Source organism: Dama dama, chromosome 20 (assembly GCF_033118175.1).
Source record: "Dama dama isolate Ldn47 chromosome 20, ASM3311817v1, whole genome shotgun sequence".
NCBI classification, from domain to species: Eukaryota; Metazoa; Chordata; class Mammalia; order Artiodactyla; family Cervidae; genus Dama; species Dama dama.
Genome location: NC_083700.1, coordinates 53,024,320 through 53,044,675, shown reverse-complemented (window position 1 = coordinate 53,044,675; position 20,356 = coordinate 53,024,320). Strand labels below are relative to the sequence as shown.

The following is a 20,356-nucleotide window of genomic DNA, read 5'->3' as shown; positions in this document are numbered from 1 at the left end:
TTTAAGGGAGTTTAGAATGAGATGCTAACACTGAGCAGGAGCTTAATGTCCATCAGTTTCTACTTCAGTCAAAATTGAAATTTTCATGTAGAATAATCATTATATACTATTCTTCATGTTGAGTTTTGAAGCAGGAATAACTTTTATTTAAGCCATCACCTTGATGATAAAAGAAACTGTTGATCAGAGACAGTGCTTTAAGTGCCTGGCAACCTGATAGATTCTTGGGCAAGGGCACGCACGGTAGGGATGAAATTGTTCTCACTTGCAAGCCCAGAAACTGGGCACTGAACACTCCTAGAGCTGGTACAGTCTGCTTATGGCAGATTTTTAAACCATTTGTTAGCAGGACCCTGAGGTTCACCTAAGTCGGACGGTGACAAAATGGACATAAACCCAGAATTTGGAAACTGTTGAGTGATTTGTACGCCCAGAGAAATACTTGTTTTTTGGAAGAATGCACTATATGCATTCTTCACGATATGATGATCTTTCATGTGGAATTGGTATATATAAATATTAGGGCACTGTGCAGCTAAGGGTCTCAGTAGAGAGGGAGCCTAGGAACCCAGAATACTTTTTTTCTTCTTTTTCTGGCAGTTCGTGTCTGCCAGTTTCTGGCAGTTTGAGTCAGCCAGGCAGGCGCAAGACAAGTCTTTTCCCATCCTGAAGCTCTTTAGGCTGCTGAGCTGGAATGGATATACAGGGATGTGGCTCTTAAACTTTAAAATTGTGCGTAAATCCAGCTTCCTCTTCCCTGGTAAGGATTGTCTAGTCTTTATATCGTCCCCTCGTCAGATTTCCACCCCCCGGGGGCGGGGAGGAGAGGAGAGGAAAGGAGGAACCCCTAGGCAGGCAGGCGGACAGCGTGGAGTTGACTTAGGTAGCGCGGGGAGGGGAACCCAGGCGGGGGCTGGAAACGGAAGGGCTGCCAACGCGCCGCGGGCCAGGCGGCCGGCAGGGGGAGGCCGGGCCGCGGGGCGGCCACCTCGCGGGCCGCCGGGGTGGCGGGTCTCCCGCCGAGGAGAGTGCTGGGGGCCGCCGACCGTGCAAAGCGGGCGGCGGCGATTATGCAACCCGCAGCCCCCTCGGCCGCCCTCCCCGCCGGCCTGCCTCCTCCCTGCCTCCGCTCGGCTGGCGCTCGGATCTCTCTAGTTCTTTCTCTCCCCTGTGTGTTTCAGACAGGAAGTGCACGGCCGTCGGTAACGTGCTGCCGGGTCCCAGGATGGAAGAGTGAAGCCCCCGCCGCATCGCGCCGGTCCCAGCTCGCGGAGCCCGCCAGCAGCCAGTCCCCGGAGAGGAGAGCGCCCTGAGGGTGCAGGGTGGCCGCCTGGTCCAGGTGCGAGGCCGGGTCGTGAGCCCGCGGGCTGGGCGCTGGGCTGTCACTCAGCCGATCTGCAGCTCCGCGCTGCAGCCTCGCTCGCGTGCATTTTCTACTTTGTGCGCCCCTGGCTGCTTGCTTTCTCGGAGGGTCTCTAAACTCTGTGGTTGTGCTGCCGGCGGGGTGCAATGGACTCGGGCGCAAACGCGCGCGGCAGCACACGGCGCCCGGGGACCTGCCCTGCTTCCTCACCCACTCACTCTAGGCGGGAGCTTTCCAGGCAGGACTGACTGTGCCAGGGAGGCTTCCTGAGTCCTCAGCTGCCCTCTCCACCTTCGCCTGTCTTCCTCCTGCCGCCTGAAGCAGCGGCTCTTTGTTCTTCACTTTGTTCCCTGGGCCGGGGGTTATCTACAGAAATGGCTGGCTAGGGTGTTATTAACAGTGTTGTAAGTGGGTGGGGTGGGAACCTAGGGGAGAAAGAGGATGAGTTGAGGGTGATGTGTAAGGTGGAAAGGGAAGCAAGAGTCTTGGTGTCCAGACTCAGAAATCCCACTTCTTCAGCCGGTGTAACAGAGGAGTCCAGGCTCTTTGCTTTCCGTTCTGGGAGAGCCAGACTGTCAGGACCTAAGGGAATTGGTGATGCACACACACACACCGGAAAGGTAGTGACCAGGAATGAGGGGCAGCTAGTTGTGAGATGTTTAGTCTGGTGTCTGGTTTGTTAACTCCAGTCGTGGTTTCTTAGCCAGGCTCCCTTACTGAGACAGAAGTACTTTTAAAGGTAGGAGCCTGACATCTTTATTCATTAAGTGCCATTTTTCATCAGAGTAAAACTGAGAATGAGTTTTCTCAAATTCACTAGGTAGATTACAATTCACATGCTTGTCTTGCTCCGGCTCAGAAGTGCAGAGGTGAAGAACAAAATGCTGGAGCAGAGGTTGGTTTTATGCGCAGACTTTCTGCTTCTTCATTTCTCTGGCAGCTCCTCTCTCTCCAGGGACTAAATCAGATAGACACTCCCCCTCCCCACCCCCACCCCACCCCCAAACCAGTGAAAGCCCAGCGTTGTTTTCCTGCTTTTATTTATCTGTCTGGTTGAATTCCAGCCTTGCAGAGGGACACCAGGGGAGGTGTGATGGTTGAGGAGAGTCAGTTTGGTAGGAAGATTGTAGCCTCAAATTAAATGTTTGAATGATGTTAAGCCAGTGACATCGTCTTTCAGTTTCTTTTGGAAGAAGGGATCCAAACAAATGACTGGAGGGAGAAAAAGGAGATTCCGCAAAGAGGGGTCTCTTTTTGTAATAGGGAGGGAAAATGCACAATCGCAGTACTGTGTACACTTAGCGCCTTCATCATATTGGGCACTTGTGCTTCCTCGGGAAGCGGAGCCTAAATTCATGGTGTTCTATGTTCATCATACCCACCCCCCCATGCTGAATTTTTTATAGTAAAATATATTTACTACATAACTGATTTTGCTTCGAAAGGAAAATCTTTGGTAGTTTCTCAGCCTGTTAAATTTGTACTTTCCCCTCCCTTCCCCTTTCTTTTTCTTTTTAGCAGCATGGAGGTAATTTGAATTATAAGATCCCATTATTCCAATAATCCTTCAGAACTTTAATCTCTTAAAATGCAGTTGCTTTGAGCATTGTGATACTATCAGTAATTGTTATAACTGTGTTAGCATTAAGTAACCAAGATACACTATGAGCACTGAGCAATTAATTTTCTCTTTTTCTAGATAGATGTGGACTTCTTAAATTTTATTTTCATACGTCTCTGTTTGTGCCTCTTCTTGCCAAATGCATCATGAGATTAAAAGTGAAAACAAGTCATTAAGAGAGACTCTTGAAAGGAAAGACCTGTTCAACCATTTGCCTCTATTTTTTATACCCAGGTATACTCTTGGCCCTCTGGTTCATTAATTTACTTGAGGACTTTCCTCAGCATCTGTCATTCTGTTTCAGGTAAAATAAAACAGCCTTTGTGACCTCTCAAACTTATCCCCTACTTAGGAACAGGGTTTATTCCCACTCTAGAGGAATTTAATAATAGCTAAATAATAACCCAGGAATAATAATGCGTGACCTTTAGATCCTCATTTTCTGCTTGTTGTTTAGTCAATAAGTCGTGTCCAATTCTTGTGACGCTATGAACCGTAGCCCGCCAGGTTCCTCTGTCCATGGGATTTCCCAGGCAAGAATGCTGGAGTGGGTTACCATTTCCTCCTCCAGAGGATCTTCCTGACCCAGGAATCAAACCTAGGTGTCTTGCATTGGCAGGTGGAGTCTTTACCGCTGAGTCACCAGGGAAGCCCCCTATTTTCTGTTTACAGAGAGCATTTTCTCTATCTTATTTATAATGTATTTTTTTCTTTTGACAGTCTGAAACAGGATTCATTTTTTCCATTTGATGGAGAGAAGAAACTGAGGCTGATAAAATGTGACTTGTCAGTGGTCATAGAAGTAGATGGACATGCTGGGACTTGAACAGGGGTCTTAACAATTTATAATGCTTGGCTCCCTTGAAATCTGGAAAGTTGCTGCCTAAGGCAGAGATGGCAGGGATGATTCAGATGACCTTTCACCTTTCTAAAGGAGAGCTGATAAACACTGACTTGAGATTAACTTTACCTAAATCTGTAGGTCTTTTCCCATTCCTCTCTACCCAGAGTTTAAGGGGTTTTATTGTTTTGTTTTTTTCCATCTTTTAAATTTACACTTCCTCTGTGTTAGTGACTAGATTTAGCTGTGTTTGCATCATTGTGACTTGTTTTCTGCTGCCAAAATTCTAATGGCATGTTTTAATTTACAGATATCTTGTCCGGTCCTAGCGAACAGTATTTTTGAAAGGTCAGATTAGCATATTTTAACTTCTTAGAATAAAAAAAACTTCTGATTTACCCTTAGGACACAGTTTATATCCCAGAAAAGAAATGCTAAATTAATAAACGATGTATATGACTCTCTCCACACCCCATTACCCTATATACTATATGACCACCTCACATAGCCCCCCCAACCTCCCTATCCCAGTTCAGGATAAGTTACTGAAAAGCTTATATTATAGAAAGATATGGCCAAATCCATATACACTTTATGTATTAAATATTTTTGTAATACTCCCTAGACAGAAATGTTTATTTTTCTTATTTTTGCAGTGTTTAATGTTGAGGCTGTCTTTAGCTAGGATTTTTATGTTATGCTGAGAAGAATATAAATTAAAATTTGGAGTACATTTTCATTGGGAAATGCTGGATAAAATTTTTTTTTTTTCTTGAACATTTTGAGTATCTTTATAGAATTGTGTCAGAGCATCAGGAGAAGGAAGAGAAGGTGGAAAAGTGGGGAGAAGAAATAAACTGAATGATCTTTTCTGTTTTAAAGGAGGAATGGAATGCTACATGTATATTTTCTTAATACACAATGCATTGCCATTTCTGTCTTTGAACGGTTGAAATGGCTTGTGAACTAAGAATGAAAGGGTAACTACCTTTGATGTTAAATGCCAAGGGAAAGTTTATGGTCAGGAGAGGACTGGGAATGGAGATAAATGTACATTAGGATTTTCAGTTTTTTGAAACCCTCTCTCTTTATCCTTCATGTCTATTATAAATACAAACTGTCTTCAGTTAGAGATCGTGAGCTTTAAAGCAGTGGTTCTCAACTGTTATAAAAATTGGGACACTTTTATTTAATAGTAAAAGATTTCAAAGATTTTTGCTTCTTTAGAGTTTTCTTCTCATTTCTGATGATTGCTAATATTTAGTGACAAAGTTACTATTTAGTATTACTTAACTGGATATGTATTATAAAGAATGACCACAGCATATTCCATACTTATAAAATAGTAGTCCATGTATGAGTGAGACAGGGTTCAGTATATAGACCTCTGCCAGAATCCTAGAGTCTATAGGTTGGGAACTGAGGACCACAGTGAAACAACTAGTCCAGGCTGAAAATGCCAAAATGGTGACGTATACAGCATGTTAGCCATCAGGTTATAAAGATTCCCGAGTAGAATTTTTCCTCTCTGTTGAACGTTCAGTAGCTGATGTGTAAAATCCTGACTTGCGATCTGATCTTGTTTCCAGGTTAATTGTTTTCATGGTCAAGCTTTGAGGGTCTGCAGTTACTCAGTCATGGACAGCTAGAGTTCCTCTAAGCGTTCTCCCACCATTGTCTGACATGTGCGTGCATGCTAAGTTGCTTCAGTCTTGTCTGACTCTGTGCAACTCCATGGACTGTAGCCTGCCAGGCTCCTTTGTCCATGGGATGCTCCAGGCAGGAATCCTGGAGTGGGCGTCCTTGTGTTTGTGGAGTCAGGACTCTGACACCAGTCCCAGGGTCACCACTGTCATAACTGCCACCAGAAGCAGCCTTATATTCATTTCCCAGAAGCTAAAAGAGACTTCCTAACCTTAACCTTTACAATTTTCAGTATGTGTATGGAAGAAGAGAGATCATTTAGCCTGTTCTGTAGTGGGAAAAACTGACATCTAAGTTCATATTGAATCTGTCTCTCTGGTTTCCATGCCTGTTGCTGACGTTTTGGTGTTCTAAGATGGATTAGGCAGGAATCACAATCTATTAGGGTTAGTGCATGATGTACTTGTTTCTGGTTTAAAAAAGTCACTTTCTATTTATTGAATGCTTTACATGAATTATCTCTAATCATCCTAGTGTGGTGCAGGGTGGGTATTACTGATGTTTTATATGTAAAGAAACTGAGGCAAGTGGAGACTGTAACTTACCCAGGTCTCATGGACAAGCTTAGGCCTGGCCTTGGATCCAGGTTTGTCCATGGGGTCACAGAGTTGGACATGACTGAGCAAGTCACACACATACACACGGTAAAACATCTGTGTCATTGGATCCGCTTCTTTCTCTGTCCTTAACCTCATCTGTGAAGAGAAATGAGAACATTATATTTAGTCTTACCTACCTTTTTAGCTGTAAAGAAAGCTGAGCGCTGAAGAATTGATGCTTTTGAACTATGGTGTTGGAGAAGACTCTTGAGAGTCACTTGGACTGCAAGGAGATCCAGTCAGTCCATCCTAAAGGAGATCAGTCCTGAATGTTCATTGGAAGGATGTTGAAGCTGAAACTCCAATACTTTGGCCACCTGATGTGAAGAACTGATTCATTTGAAAAGCCTCTGATAATGGGAAAGATTGAGCTAGGAGGAGAAGGGGACAACAGAGGATGAGATGGTTGGATGGCATCACCGACTTGAGGGACATGGGTTTGGGTGGACTCCGGGAGTTGGTGATGGACAGGGAGGCCTGGTGTGCTGCAGTCCATGGGGTCTCAAAGAGTTGGGCACAACTGAGCGACTGAACTGACTGACCTTTTTAGCAAAGGTTCCATTAAAATCCTACCACATATTTAGACTGTAGAAATAGGGACATGAAAGGGTCAACATTTTTATAAGTGTTTTTGGCTTCCTTGCAGTATGTATGTGATGTTTTCCCCCCAAGGTACATAAGTACATTGAATCGATTGGTGACTGTTTCTTGAGGCAGTATTGTCCCCAAGGAGTATTAGGACATAAATGTACTAATTTTACAATGAACTGCACAGAGTATTGTCAATTTTATATCTCTGCTGGTACTACATGTGATTCCTTTTTTTTATTAATTAATTTCCTGAATTTGCTATCCATTAGCTGTTCATTGTGGCTCATGGTTCATTTCTGCCTTGTTTTGATTATAAGTGAGGTTGAATGTCTGTTCATTTACTTAATTTAATTTCCCTTTTCTGTGAATTGGGTCTCTTGCCCTTTTCTTGTAAGAAGTTCCTTGAAAGAATTCTTTTGGAGTTCCTTGTAGATTCTAGAAATGAATCCCTTGTTAGCTGTGGGTATTGTGAATACTTTTCTTCCAGTAAGTCACTTGTCTGATAACTTTGTCTGTGGTGCCCTTCATTAACATCAGCTACAGAATCTTTAATTATAATGTAGTTGAACTCAAAATTTTTATTATTAATTGTGATTATACATTTTGAGTCATTTAAGAAACCCTTCCGTATTCTGGGCTCACATGGTATCTCTTCACTTTTTTAGCTTTATAGGTTTACTCTTGGGTTTTTAAATGATTTGGAGCTTAAGATATGAGGTGTAAATTCATTTTTTAAAAAAATGTTCATATTGTGGGCTAGCCAGTTTTCTCAACGCTACTTACCAAATAATCCACTCTTTCTCCACATTTTTGGTGCCACCTCTAGCATGAACATCAGTATTTATACCGATAACTTTCTGAGATTGCTATCTTATTCAGGTGGCTTATTTGTGTGTTCCTAGGTCATTGGTTTTTAAATTACTAGCACTTTGAAATATGCCTTATCTTGTTATATGTACATTTATGACTTGATCTTATTAGTGTAATTGATATAACTTTAAAAGTTCAAAAGTAGTTGAGATTATTTTAGGTATCTTTCTTGTCTGTATTTGCATGTGTATTACCCGGTGGCTCAGACGGTAAAGAATCTGCCTGTGGTGCAGGAGACCTGGGTTTGATCCCTGGATCAGAAGGATCCCCTGGAGAAGGGCATGGCTTCCCACTCCAGTATTCTTGCCTGGAGAATCCCATGGACAGAGGAGCCTGGTGGGCCACAGACCATGTGGTTGCAAAGACTTGGTGCAGGACTGAGCGACTAACAATTTCCCTGTAACCCTTTACACCTACAAACATATTTTCTAGAAATATGTTTACTCTTTTGGGAACGTTATTTAGTAACGATTTAATTTAATCCTAACGTTCCCAACATTCCAGTTTCTTTTCAGTTTTATTATTATTGTTGTTTAGCACTCATGGCTCCCTTTCATGCTGGGGCATCTGTGTAGGGCAGTGGGTATCTCACTTCCAAGTCCCCCCTTTCTTCTTCAGTGCTCTGCACATGCTCATAGAGCTGGGATGTGCATTCCTGATATGGCTTTTGAATGAATGTTTTATGAGGTGGGATGCCGTAATACATGGCTGAACACTCTTGAAAGCCCATTAATTATAGATGTTCCTTTATTATTGGGAAGACACTGCCAGTTGCAGCTCAGGTTTTCTCCAAGTTTACTTTGCTTCACTCTGTTCCCAGTTCATGGGGTCTCGTTCCTCCTCCAGTATCCTGTATATGTCACACCAAATGCTAGGTTGCTTTGTTTGATAAGCGGGCATTTACATGCCTTTGAAGAGTACAGTGTACTTTTTGCTTAGTGTACATGGGATGAAACTGTGTTGTGCATACCACGGCTTATTATAAATAAGTTGGAAATTATTGTAAGGGGAAAACTGGGGTCTCAAAACAGATAGTATATGACATGGTTCATCTAGGCCCTCTGGTCCACGAATGGGTGATAGGTGTATTTTATTTTTCTTTTGTCTGCTGTTCTTAAGGTGCTTTATGTATATAGGAGAGGGATACAGTCTAACAACTGACATGTACTAGGCTTGCACAAAGTCTGATAAAATGATAATGTAGAGTGTTCTAGAGTCCAAAAGCTGCTTATAAGATCAGTGTCCTTGGATTGTTGGACTTGTTCTCCTATTGTGCTTTAAGCAGGCTCTATTCACCTGAATTTGGTGATAACAGCCCCAGCCACTGACCTGACCTTACATCCTCAGGAGAGGCCTTCATCCAAGTGGACCTTTTGCATTTCTCATTAAGGCTCCTCTGTGCTCACCTCACCAGCCGTCAGACCCACCTGTCTTCCTAGCCTCCTCTCTATTCAATTATCTGATATAGTTGACAGCCACGCTGCTTCGTTTGTTTAACAGACATTTGCTGAGCTCCAAACTATTACATCTTCGTTCCTTTACCTCTTTTCCTCCTTTCTTCTGTATACCAGTCATCGTACTAAAATCTTTTTTTAAAAGACTTTTCAATGTTTGAATTGGAGCATGATTGCTTTTCACTGTTGTGTTGGGTTCTGCTGGACCGCAGTGTGAATCAGCCAGAAGAATACACATCCTCTCCCCCTTGAGACTCCTTCCCCACCCCACCCCTCTAGGTCATCACGGCTGAGCTGAGCCCCTTGCGCTCTGCGGCAGCTCCTCACTAGCTATCCTTTTCACACATGGTGGTGTCCACACGTCAGGGTACACAGTGTATATATGTCACTCTGTCAGTTTGTCCCACCCTCTCCTTTCCCTCCGTGTCCACAAGTCTGTTCTCTGTGTCTCTATTTCTGCTCTGCGGGTAGGTTACAATGTGAGTGTGACACAGTGCCTGACCTCAGAAAGATACACAAATCATTAATCAGAACTTAGAATATGAAACACTTTACAACAGTCCATTGTGATAAATAATCATGGAGAGTGGGGAACCAAGGAGGGAGTAATTTGTTCTTTCTTTCTCTCTTTTTTTTGTTCTTTCTTGTTTGGGAGGAAAGAAGTCATGCAGGAGGTGATTTTGGTGCTAAATATTGGAGGGACAGGATTGTTTGCCAGGCTCAACAGGAGGGGGAAAAAACCAGAAGAAAGCCCAAGTTCCGAACCCAGAGGAGCTCAATTTGTGAGGAACACCCAGTGTGCGGGACTTTATAGAGAGGTCACGGTGCAGAGGGGAGGAGAGCAGACAGTGGATCTTGGTTCAGATTCTTGGCCCAGCCCTGTCTAGGATCATACATACTAGCATTATGGAATCATCAAAAGTGAAGTAAATGCTGAAATCAGTGTCCTAAGGTGTGTGAAAAGAAAGCAGAGAGAAGTCCCATGGCTGTTGAAATAGTCCAGGTAGAAATAATGAGGACCAGAACTCATAAGGTGAGGATGGTGGGAAAGGAAAGAAGAGAATGGATTTGAGAATCATTTAGGAGAAAGAATTGGTTGCCAAGTTGGTGAAAAATGGGAGAAGAGTAAGAGGAAAGAAGAAGAAAATAACTCAGTGTTTCTGGTTGGGAAAATTCACTGGCTCAAGGTGTCATTCATCAGGATGGAAAACAGAAAGGAAGCAAGTTTGGAGAGAGAATAGTGAGCTCAGTTTGAAGTAAAGTTGGGGTGTCTCTGGGGCATTCAGCTGATCTTGAGAAGCCTAGACCCCTGGAGAGAAGTCAGGGCCGGAGATGTGTATTGGGGAGTGACTGGAACTGATGGTTCTAGCCATGCGTACAGTTGAGATCCCCATGCAAGGACCAAAGACTGAACAGACGAAAGAAGGGGAGAGAGAAAAAGGACTGGGAAAATCTACAAATACAAAAGATAGTAATACTAAGCACCAGGGTTTTTTGGTGTTGTTTCCATATATTGTGTCAGAGAATCCTTATAGTACCCCCTGAAATAATTATTGTTATTATCCTTTACAGATAAATTATCTTGAAAGCTAGGGTGAGCAGCTTGCCAAATCGCCTAGGTATTAAATAGGGAAAACTGTCAGGTGTGACCAAGGCCACAGGAAGGTCAGGTAAAGATTGAAAATGGGAGATTGGGTTTGACGATCAGGTATTTCATAGGTAGAGGTTCTAAAGTCTAAATCTAGATTGTCATGGATGAAGAAAGAGTAGGAGTTGAGAAGTGGGGGCACTGCGTGGAGTGCGTGTGTGTATGTGTGCATGTGTGTCTGTGTGTACACATTTGTCCATGAGGAATATTTTTTGTGTGGCGTGGTAGCTAGAGCTTGTATTTTTGTTGAGAAGAGTGGAGAAGTGACTGAGGTAGAATGGAGTAAAGTTCCAGAAAAGATAGGGTGGCCCAGGGTCAGGAGTGCAAGCTTGTCTCAGGAGGGAATAGGGACCTTCATACCTTGGAGACAGGAGAGGAGGTGGGAAAGATACGTGCCACTATGGATGAGTGGGCATGTGGAGGCAGGGAGGAAGTTGAGAAAGTTCCTTCCTGATGGCTTAGGTTTTCGCAGAGAGGTAGGAGCAAATGAAATCTGCTGAGTGAGGAGGCTTTGAGAAGACAGTTGAAAGTTAGTAACAGTTAACTTGGAAAAAGGAGCTCATTGATTTAGGACAAGTATGATAATAGTCCTGTATCACTGAAGGCCCTGTTGGGATTTTGTTAGTGGGGATTAAATGCCAGTAGTGAGTTTTGTTTTCTTTTTTCTTTTCTGGTTGATACCCTAAAATGAATACTATGAATGACCTTCACAAATAAAACACACAGGCCTTGCCTGAAGTGTTAAGTTTAGGTGGTGATTTAAGGAAGCTTAAGGATGTTGTAGGGGGAAGGAAAAATAAGAGAGGGAACAAAAATTGAGTTTAGGGAACTTGTGTTTTAGTCTTAAGTTCTTCCATTAACAGAGGATGGGCTTAGGGAAGTCCGCTCATCCCTCTGAGCCTCAGTTTCCTCATCTTTCACTGGAGGAAGTTACTCTTCAGGTCCCCCAAGTCTCTTGTAACTCTCAGAACTTTTGTGAGACTTGTACATCATTGGACACAATCAGAGGAGTTATCGTTGATGAGTCCTTCTGATAACGGCTCTAATGCCAGTGCCTTTGGAGTACTGACAGCAGGAGACCAGGGCTGCTGCCAGGTGATCGGGCCCAGGCCTCTGCCTCTGGGCTGCACTTGACGATGGGAGAGAGGTAGCAAGTCAGGAAGCAGGGATCCGAGCCTGGGGGAGTTGGGCAAGGCTGGACAGGAAGGTGGGTATGCTGTGGGCCACAGCTCCCTGAAACATGACAGGTCATCTCATAAGGGTGGTCCTAGTCTTTGCATTCGTCTGTGTTGTTTCTTTCCCTATATGATTGCATTTTATTTCACTGCATTTGCTTCTCCTTCTTACTTGAAAATGTTCTACGTAGGGGAGAATTCAACCATTTCAGAAGGTTGAGCATTATTTGTAGCATCTTCGCTCATACAGCCTGTCTCCTTTCCGTCTCCTTCACTATACCTTGCTTGTCTTTGCCTGTAGAGAAGTCAGAAATAATTGGAAGCATTTCATCATTCTTCTCAGTTAGCTGTGTTCATCCCCTGAAAGATTTATTCTTCAAAACCATTAACTGTTTCTGCCCCCTCTTAAGAGCAGTGATGGTCTCCAAAAGCCCAGGAGTGTGTGGCTAGCATGAAAAGGTGAGTCCAGATGAGTTGAGTGACTCAGAGATTATTGTAGTGCTTTCACAAGCCTAAGCAGGTGATAGGGCACTGTAAAATTAAGCCTCTAATTTCTCTATGCTATTACATATTTGAGAGAAACTTGAGCATTTCCTTTTTTCTTCGTTAAGCTATTGCACAACTTAATGCTTGGAAAATTCTTCACAGGAAGAGACAGGGTGTAACAGTTTGTGTGAGACATTTTTTGAAAAGTCACTATGTTAGTTTAAGTTTCTGAGAATACTCTTCTCTCCACCGCCCACCCTCCCCCCACCCCGCGTTAGCTTCTTTTTGAAAGTGTTAATATCTCCACATAATTAAATATTCTTCAAAGTGAGACATAGTTAAAAAACTAAAACCATTGAAACATAAAGTTAAAACATAGTCTATAAATGTGTTCTTCCATTTCCTGAGAAACAGCAGGAAGGATTTGCTCTCTCAAAATAAACTAAGTAGCCTGACTGTGAACTCAGAGTAGTAATCAGAGATTCCAGCATCATCATACAATGGGAAATTTTCAGTCATTTTTTTTTAACCTCAGAAAATCTAGTCTAATACTTCTTGTTGAAACACAAGGAACCAAGATGAGTATGTACCATTTAGGAATATACCTTTGGCATACACAAAGTTGTGGTAATCCAAAGTGACTATCTAATATGTCTCGGAGAGTCTATTTCCAAGATGTATGTGGTCAGTATGGGCGTGTTAGACCTGCAACAATAGAAAGTATCCTTCAGCATTAAACTTAGAATAGACACCAACCAACTGAGTTTCTATATATCCATATAGCATTTAAACTTGAACTTAAAACTTGCTCGGTCAGTGAATTATTTCATAGCTTTGCTAGTAAGAAAAGTTTAGCAGCTCATGTTGAACATGGAACTACACTGACGAAGGAAGCTGCTAGTAATCTGAATTCTCAGGCAGGAATAGGGACATTTATTAGTATTTGTCTACTTCCAGAAACATGGAGTGGGAGCACGTTATAAAGAGAGGAAATTGGTTATGTTATGTTGCCAGATTTTTCTTTCTGAGCTATAAGCAAGATTAGGGAGAAATATATGTGTTAAGTATTCATCTACCATTCATTTCTGAGCTGAAAGAATTTTATATTTCTCAAATAGTATAAAATAGGTCAACATTTTGAAATATTGAACAGTTTATATATATATTGGAGAAATTATGTTTACATTGAGAACTTTATAGAATTTCTCAATAGACTAGATTTTTTTCCCTTTGTCTTTCAAGAAAAAGTAGAAATCTACTCAGTACTCTGTAGCCTATATGAGAAAATAACCTAATAGAGTGGACGTATGTATTTGTGTAACTGATTCACTGTGTCGTACACTTGAAACTAACACAGCATTGTAAGTCAACTATACTCCAAAAAAAAAAATGATAAAAAGGTAAATCTCAAAGTAGTAGACAGCCCATGATCTCAGTTTCTTTCTGTTTATTTTTAACCTAAGTCTTTACATTTACAGTGGATCTCTTATAGATAACAAATATGGGGTCTTTTTAAAAATCTCTGACAATCTGTCTTTTAGTTGGTATGTTTAGATGATTCATGTGATTATTGATAAAGTTGGATTAATGTCTTAAGAAGGAATCTGCTACTAATGTCCAGCTGTTTTCTGTTCATTGTATTTGTTCTTTGTTTTTTTACCCTTCTTTTGCCTTCTGTGGTTTTAAGTAAACATTTTATATAGTTGTGTTTTATCTCCTCTTTAAGCATATATTTCCTTTACAAAATTTTTTTAGTCCTGACCCTGGAGCTTACAATTGATCTCACTTTCTTAAAAAACAACAACAACAACAAAAAAAAAACCACAATAGCAACAATAACAAAACCCCCATTTTTGTGTGTATAGATAGGAAACAATTTGGAAACATCTATACCCAGACATTAAGAGTAGTTATCTCTGAGTGGTAGGCTTCCCCCGTGGTTCAGTGATTAAAAAAAATCCACCTGCAGGAGACACAGGTTTGATCCCTGGGTTGGGAAGATCCCCCGGAGGAGGAAATGGCTACCCACTCCAGTATTCTTGCCTGGGAAATCCCGTGGACATAGGAGCCTGGTGGGTTACAGTCCACGGGGTAGCAAAAAGTCAGACACGACTTAGCGACTAAACGACAACAACAATCTCTGAGAAGTAGGATTATAGATGATTTTCTTCTTTCTTTTTTATAGTTTTATGTATTATCTGATTTTCTTTTAAGTAACAAGTAGGTATTGTTATAATCAGAAACAACAGGGCTCTTTTCATTTGAAGAAAAGGAAAAGGCAAATCACAGCAAAACAAGCTGAAAAATCTCCCATGGTTCTGAAATTTAAATCCTTTCTCTGCTTCTGACTTGAGGCAAGCATTCTGTCCCACTCCACCAGCACTCCTTGGGTAGGAAATGGGAAAGACCTTGCCCTGGGAACGTCGTCAATTCCTGGTCTGTACCTTCTGTGCCTATACAGTGAGATCGAAGCCTCCAAATGCCTAAGCATCAGTTCCCCGCTGTGGTGTGACGTAAGACAGGTTTCCATTTAATACACAGTGAACCAAAAACTTCTATTTCTACATAATTAGGTTTTCTTCTACTTGGAATATCTTTATGCCTCTTAACTGTCTTTCAAAAAATAATGAGGAGAGTAAGAGCACTCAAAAACTAGTTTAAAGTATAGCTTTCCATGTAAAACTTGTAAAATAGTTCTTTGGTTCTGGTATCTGTGGTAATAGGTGAAGATGGTGTAACTAATGTGAGGCTGTTGTTCTGTCTGGATTTGGGGGTCTCAGTCCCCCCTGTGAAGTTTTAGAGAAAATTATCATTACTGTTTTAAAAATGTTAATTATATTCTCTGAATTTACCTGTGCCTGTGAACCAAACCCAGTTAAGGTTGCATGGCTCAGTGCAAACAGATGAAATGTAGATTTTTTTTTTTTTTTTTTTAATGATTTTTAGAACCAAGTTACCTGCCGGGTGTTTTCAAGAAAGTCATAAATTTTGTAAATACTGCAGTTTGTTAGTCTGTGTAATTGAGACCGTTATCTTTTGCTACTTAACTGCTGCATTCAAGTAAGCAAAAGACAAGTGAAGCTTTTCATGTCTTCTGAAAGAGAAGGGCCTAAAAAAACAAACACTTTTTTTTCTCTTTTTCCAAAAAAAGTGTAATTCTCCATTTTTATGTATTTTATTACTAGAGTCAGGAAATTTTATTTAAGGTTAGAAATGAAGTAGCAGTTGTATTTTGTTTAAAGCTAATAGAATTATCCATTTAGATATATAGAGAAAATTAGAAACATTATGAAATAAGTGTAAAAAATTCATTCACAGTACATTTATTATTGCAACTGTTAAAATATATACACATTTTAAAGGAAATGTAAAGATTAAATATTGCTATTTGAGGAATTATGAGTAAAATTTAGCAAACTTTCTTTGTAATAGTCTCATGTTAGATATTTTATGGGAAGTAGAGAAGTCAGAAGTCAAGTTTCTGGGGTGCTTACTAAGATTAGTTGGAAAAGTTATTGAGTTTTTATGTTTGCAGTATAAAGTATATTAGCAGACTATTTAATAGATGTGTGGAGTAGAGAAGTAATTTGCCTCTTTTTAAAATTCATTTCTGAAGGAAAGACTTGATACATGGAAATATTAGTGGAGAAACAACAATGACAAATCCAGGGCTTGCTACTACGTTAGCTCATTTATCTAAGCATTACCTGTGCTGGCTTGGTGCCTTTGACCTGCTGCTGCTGGTCCCTTCACTCTGGTTTTAATTTGTCAAAGTCTACGTTGTAACAGTCTCTCTGCCTTTTTGTTCCTCTGGTACAGCTGTGAAAATTACTTAAGTGAGAAATGGTTTGGGGGTAAGAACTGTGAATGGAGAAAAGAAATAATCCGCTCATTATTTAAATACAAGGAAAGAGGATTATCTGCAATCCTGAGCTTTTACCCCAGAAGAACTGATAGTATAAATAGGTCGTCTTAGCTTTTATAAATGTAAACCGTAATGCTTTAATAACTACTCTTAGGAAAAAGTCAAGAGGCACTAATTTTGAGGTACCTTTTCATCCTTTTACTTTATGATGATTCCTCTATATGATTCCTAAATTATTTGCTCTTTGAAAGAAGTATGAGGTTGTGATCAGCCCTGCCAGAGATGCCCAGTATGGGATCTAGAGACTAGAGCAGTGCATTGACAAAGAGACTGACTCCCATTTTGTGCTTTCAGGGGGTGGTTGTAAACAGCGAAGTGAAAATGTAAAAATTGCAAAAATGACTGTGGCTGTAACCTGCAAAAATACTGAGCATTAAAATAATCTTTATATAATTGCCAGATTGATACACATTTTATAAATACATATAATGAATAAAATATATGAAAATATTTTACATATTTGCTAAAATGAAGTTCCCTGCCTTTTTTAGTGTTTAATTCTAGATGAGTAATTCTTACATTTTAGGACACAGTAACAAAGCAGCATTTTTACAACAGTCTTAAAATACGATTTACCAAGTAGTATTCTCACTTTCCGGATGGAACCTAAAAACCAAGCAGTAAGTTGAAGTTGAAGGTCACACAGTAGATGAGCTGTTCATTCCTAAGTAAGCTTTCATCAGTGCTGGGAAAGAGAGCTTATAAATCTCCAACTTAAGGAGTAAGTAGATTTATCTGAACCATTACAAAATTAAGGGAATGTACATTTTCAGTTTTTCTGGAAGAAATAAACACCACTGTACTCTGATCTCTTTTAAATTCATCATATTTTAAGCTAAATATTATGCTAAAACCTAAGGCAACTAATTTCTTTCTTAACAGAAATAAATTTACATCTTCCTCTGTGAATGTGAAGATAACTAACCAAAGATAAGCCCACCTTCAACTGTCCGTAAGTTTACTTCTCTGTAGTAAGTTTACTAATCCCAGAGCTTGTTTAGTTCAGTTCAGTTTAGTTCAGTTCAGTTGCTCAGTTGTGTCCAACTCTTTGTGACCCCATGAGTCGCAGCACGCCAGGCCTCCCTGTCCATCACCAACTCCCGGAGTTTACCCAAACTCTTGTCCATCGGGTTGGTGATGCCATCCAGCCATCTCATCTGATGTCGTCCCCTTCTCCTCCTGCCCCCAATTCCTCCCAGCATCAAGGTCTTTTCCAATGAGTCAACTCTTCTCATGAGGTGGCCAAAGTATTGGAGTTTCAGCTTCAGTATCAGTCCTTCCAATGAACACCCAGGACTGATCTCCTTTAGATGAACTGGTTGGATCTCCTTGCAGTCCAAGGGACTCTCAAGAGTCTTCTCCGACACCACAGTTCAAAAGCATCAATTCCTCGGCACTCAGTTTTCTTTACAGTCCAACTCTTGCATCCATACATGACCACTGGAAAAACCATAGCCTTGACTAGATGGACCTTTGTTGGCAAAGTGATATCTCTGCTTTTTAATATGCTATCTAGGTACCATGAAGTGCTGTTTTTAGAAAAAAATTATATATATTTTTGAGATTTTCCTTGAAAGTTTTCTAACATTTTCCCTCCCTCTGTTTAGTTATGGATGGGGGCTTTGACAGGAAGCCTCATGTTTGTTGCAGATATGATCATCTCCTGGGAAAAAGACAGATGGAAATTGGTGGGAGACAGATTTCAGCTTAATATAAAGGACAGATCTCCTTTAAAGCCATGCAGAGCCAGACTCAACTGCCTGGCACTATTGAGGGCCCAGCCCTGAGGGCGCCTTGTAGAAGCTGTCCATCCTTGGCCGAGGGTGTAGAGAGACCTGAAACCTCCCATGGGAGGAGGGAGATCAGAGATGTCCTCCGAGGTCACAAAGTGCATCTTCAGTCATAAGCTTTGTGCTGGGAGAACTTCGTTCAGGTACCAGCTCTGCTGTGTACTAGCTGTGCAACTCTAGGAAGGTCATCTAGGTTACTTTCTCTAAGCCTCAGTTTGCCCTTAACATGAGAACAAAATGATGTGAGGCTTATGTGAACCTAATGAGTGTAAAGCACTTGGTGTACTTATTCCTTCTGATTCTGTAGCTTTTCACTCTCTGCCCCTTTCCTGTTCTTTTTCTGCCCGCGCATTCATTCTTTTGCAGTCTCTGTTTTCTCTCCAGTTCTCTACCTGCGTCCTCGGGCCTGCCCACGGGCCAGGGATGCCCTGAGCTCCTTCGGCAACTTTACCATCAATGTCTGATTCCTAGGCAGCTCAGTGAACAACTGGTGATCCTCTGTGTCCTTTAGATTTGGCATGAGGGACGGCACTGAAGATCTCAATAAAGCCAAGACACATTGCCGCGTTAGCGTTTACTGTGGCACTTGCAGCTTCACAGTTGATAGCCATGAAAGCACTGAATGGAGTTGGATATGGACAGAGAAAAATTTTTTTATACAAAGTGTTATGAAAGTAAAAATGTGCTGGCAGCATTTAATTTTTCCTCTATTTAAGTCTCTTTTGGGGGTTGTGCTCCTAATTGTGAGTATTATATTTTAGAGAGAAGAAGAATATCAGGACCACAGAGCCAGAAGCGTTCTTTTTAACAGGAACGTTTAACATAACCTTAGGGAATTGCTGTGGGTAGTAAAGGGGCAATATAAAAATTTTATTTATTACGTGCTATTTGAAGACCACTTGCTTGACAGAGTGATAGCCCTTAGAAATGTGGTGGAAACTCTTTAGTACATCTTGACTAAAAGAGATGTGGCTATACCCTTAAAAAAAATACAGGTTACCAGGGCTGGAAAGCAACTTTGTGGACACTCAGTTCAATGATTTTCTCTTATAAATAATGAAATGGAGAATCAGAGACATGAAATAACCTGTTCCTTGAAATATAACTCTTCGTATTAAACAAAGGCATACTGGAAGACGTGGCCCCTATCACTGTAGTTATTTCCTTACATTCCCCTGCAGTATCATAACTCTGGCCTCTGGATCTAGGAGTAGTATCTCTGTGGCTCAAAGATGGTCTTTACTCTGTTAGCCCTGGTTGCTAAGTAATGAGATGATAAAAAACTTCCCATGTTCTTGCTCAGATTCTTTCTTTTGTTCATGTTTGATGATTTTGTGAAGTCTTTGATTTATTTGGGGATTCCCTGGTAGCTCAGCTGGTAAAGAATCCACCTGTAATGCAGGAGACCCTGGTTCAATCCCTGGGTTGGGAAGATGCCCTGGAGAAGGGAAAGGCTACCCACTCCAGTATTCTGACCTAGAGAATTCCATGGACTGTATAGTCCATGGTGTTGCAAAGAGTCAGACACAACTGAGCGACTTTCACTCTATTTGGTTTATTTGATTGCTCTGACCCAGGAATAATCTACATAGGCAAATATCTGGACAGCTTAGTTTTCCTGTGTTTGACAATTTTTTGATCTCGTACTCCATGCCAGGCACATTTATATTTTTAAGTAGTTTACATGAGCTAACTCTGGCAGACAGGTATAGTTATCTATACTCAGTTATCAGATCAGAAAACTGAAGTTTACAGGGCTTAAGCATTTATTCCAGATTCTATAGTTTGCAAACTGGAACTAGGTTTCAGATCAGTTTTCTAGTCCATGTGTTCATAATCGCTGCCTTGTCTACATTTTCTGCTGCCGTTCCTGCCTGTGTAATGGAAAACAGGGCATAGAATTGTGGCAGATGATCCAAAGAGGATCATCTGACCTAACCTCTTGGCTTCTGATAGATGAGGTATGATTTCATGTATGAGATATTCAAAGCCTTGTTTTTATTTATTTTTTTGGTTTGATACTTCAAAGTAAAAATGACATTTTAGTTTCTCAGTATAAAAGTAGTAAATCCTCATTGCAGGGAAAATGTGAAAATACAAGAAATAAGGAAGAAAATTACAATAATCTTTATAGCTTTTTGTAGCTCAGATGATTAAAAGTGGATTCAGATCTCAGCTGTATCACTTACTAGTGCTGTTTGGCCTTGAGCAAATTTTATAGCTGACATTTCCATGCTTCAGTTCCCTGTGTGTAAAGCAAAAAAAACTCAGGGTGTCTAACTTGTGCAG

General features: G+C 41.0%; 1 protein-coding gene across 8 annotated transcripts in view; it reads left to right on the top strand.

Annotated features, from left to right (window-relative positions):
• Positions 1 to 20,356, top strand: part of LRRC8D (leucine rich repeat containing 8 VRAC subunit D) — a 130,840-nt gene that overhangs the window by 20,233 nt on the left and 90,251 nt on the right. For 5 of the 8 annotated variants that reach the window (XR_009689121.1, XM_061121424.1, XM_061121422.1 and 2 more), the window contains exon 2: positions 1,182 to 1,339. The exons of 2 other annotated variants lie outside the window; for them this stretch is intronic. The gene's annotated coding sequence lies outside the window, so the exon portion shown is untranslated. Of the gene's footprint in view, positions 1 to 1,181; positions 1,340 to 17,206; positions 17,230 to 20,356 lie in introns of those variants that run through there. One more of the 8 variants, XM_061121426.1, reaches the window with a different exon arrangement.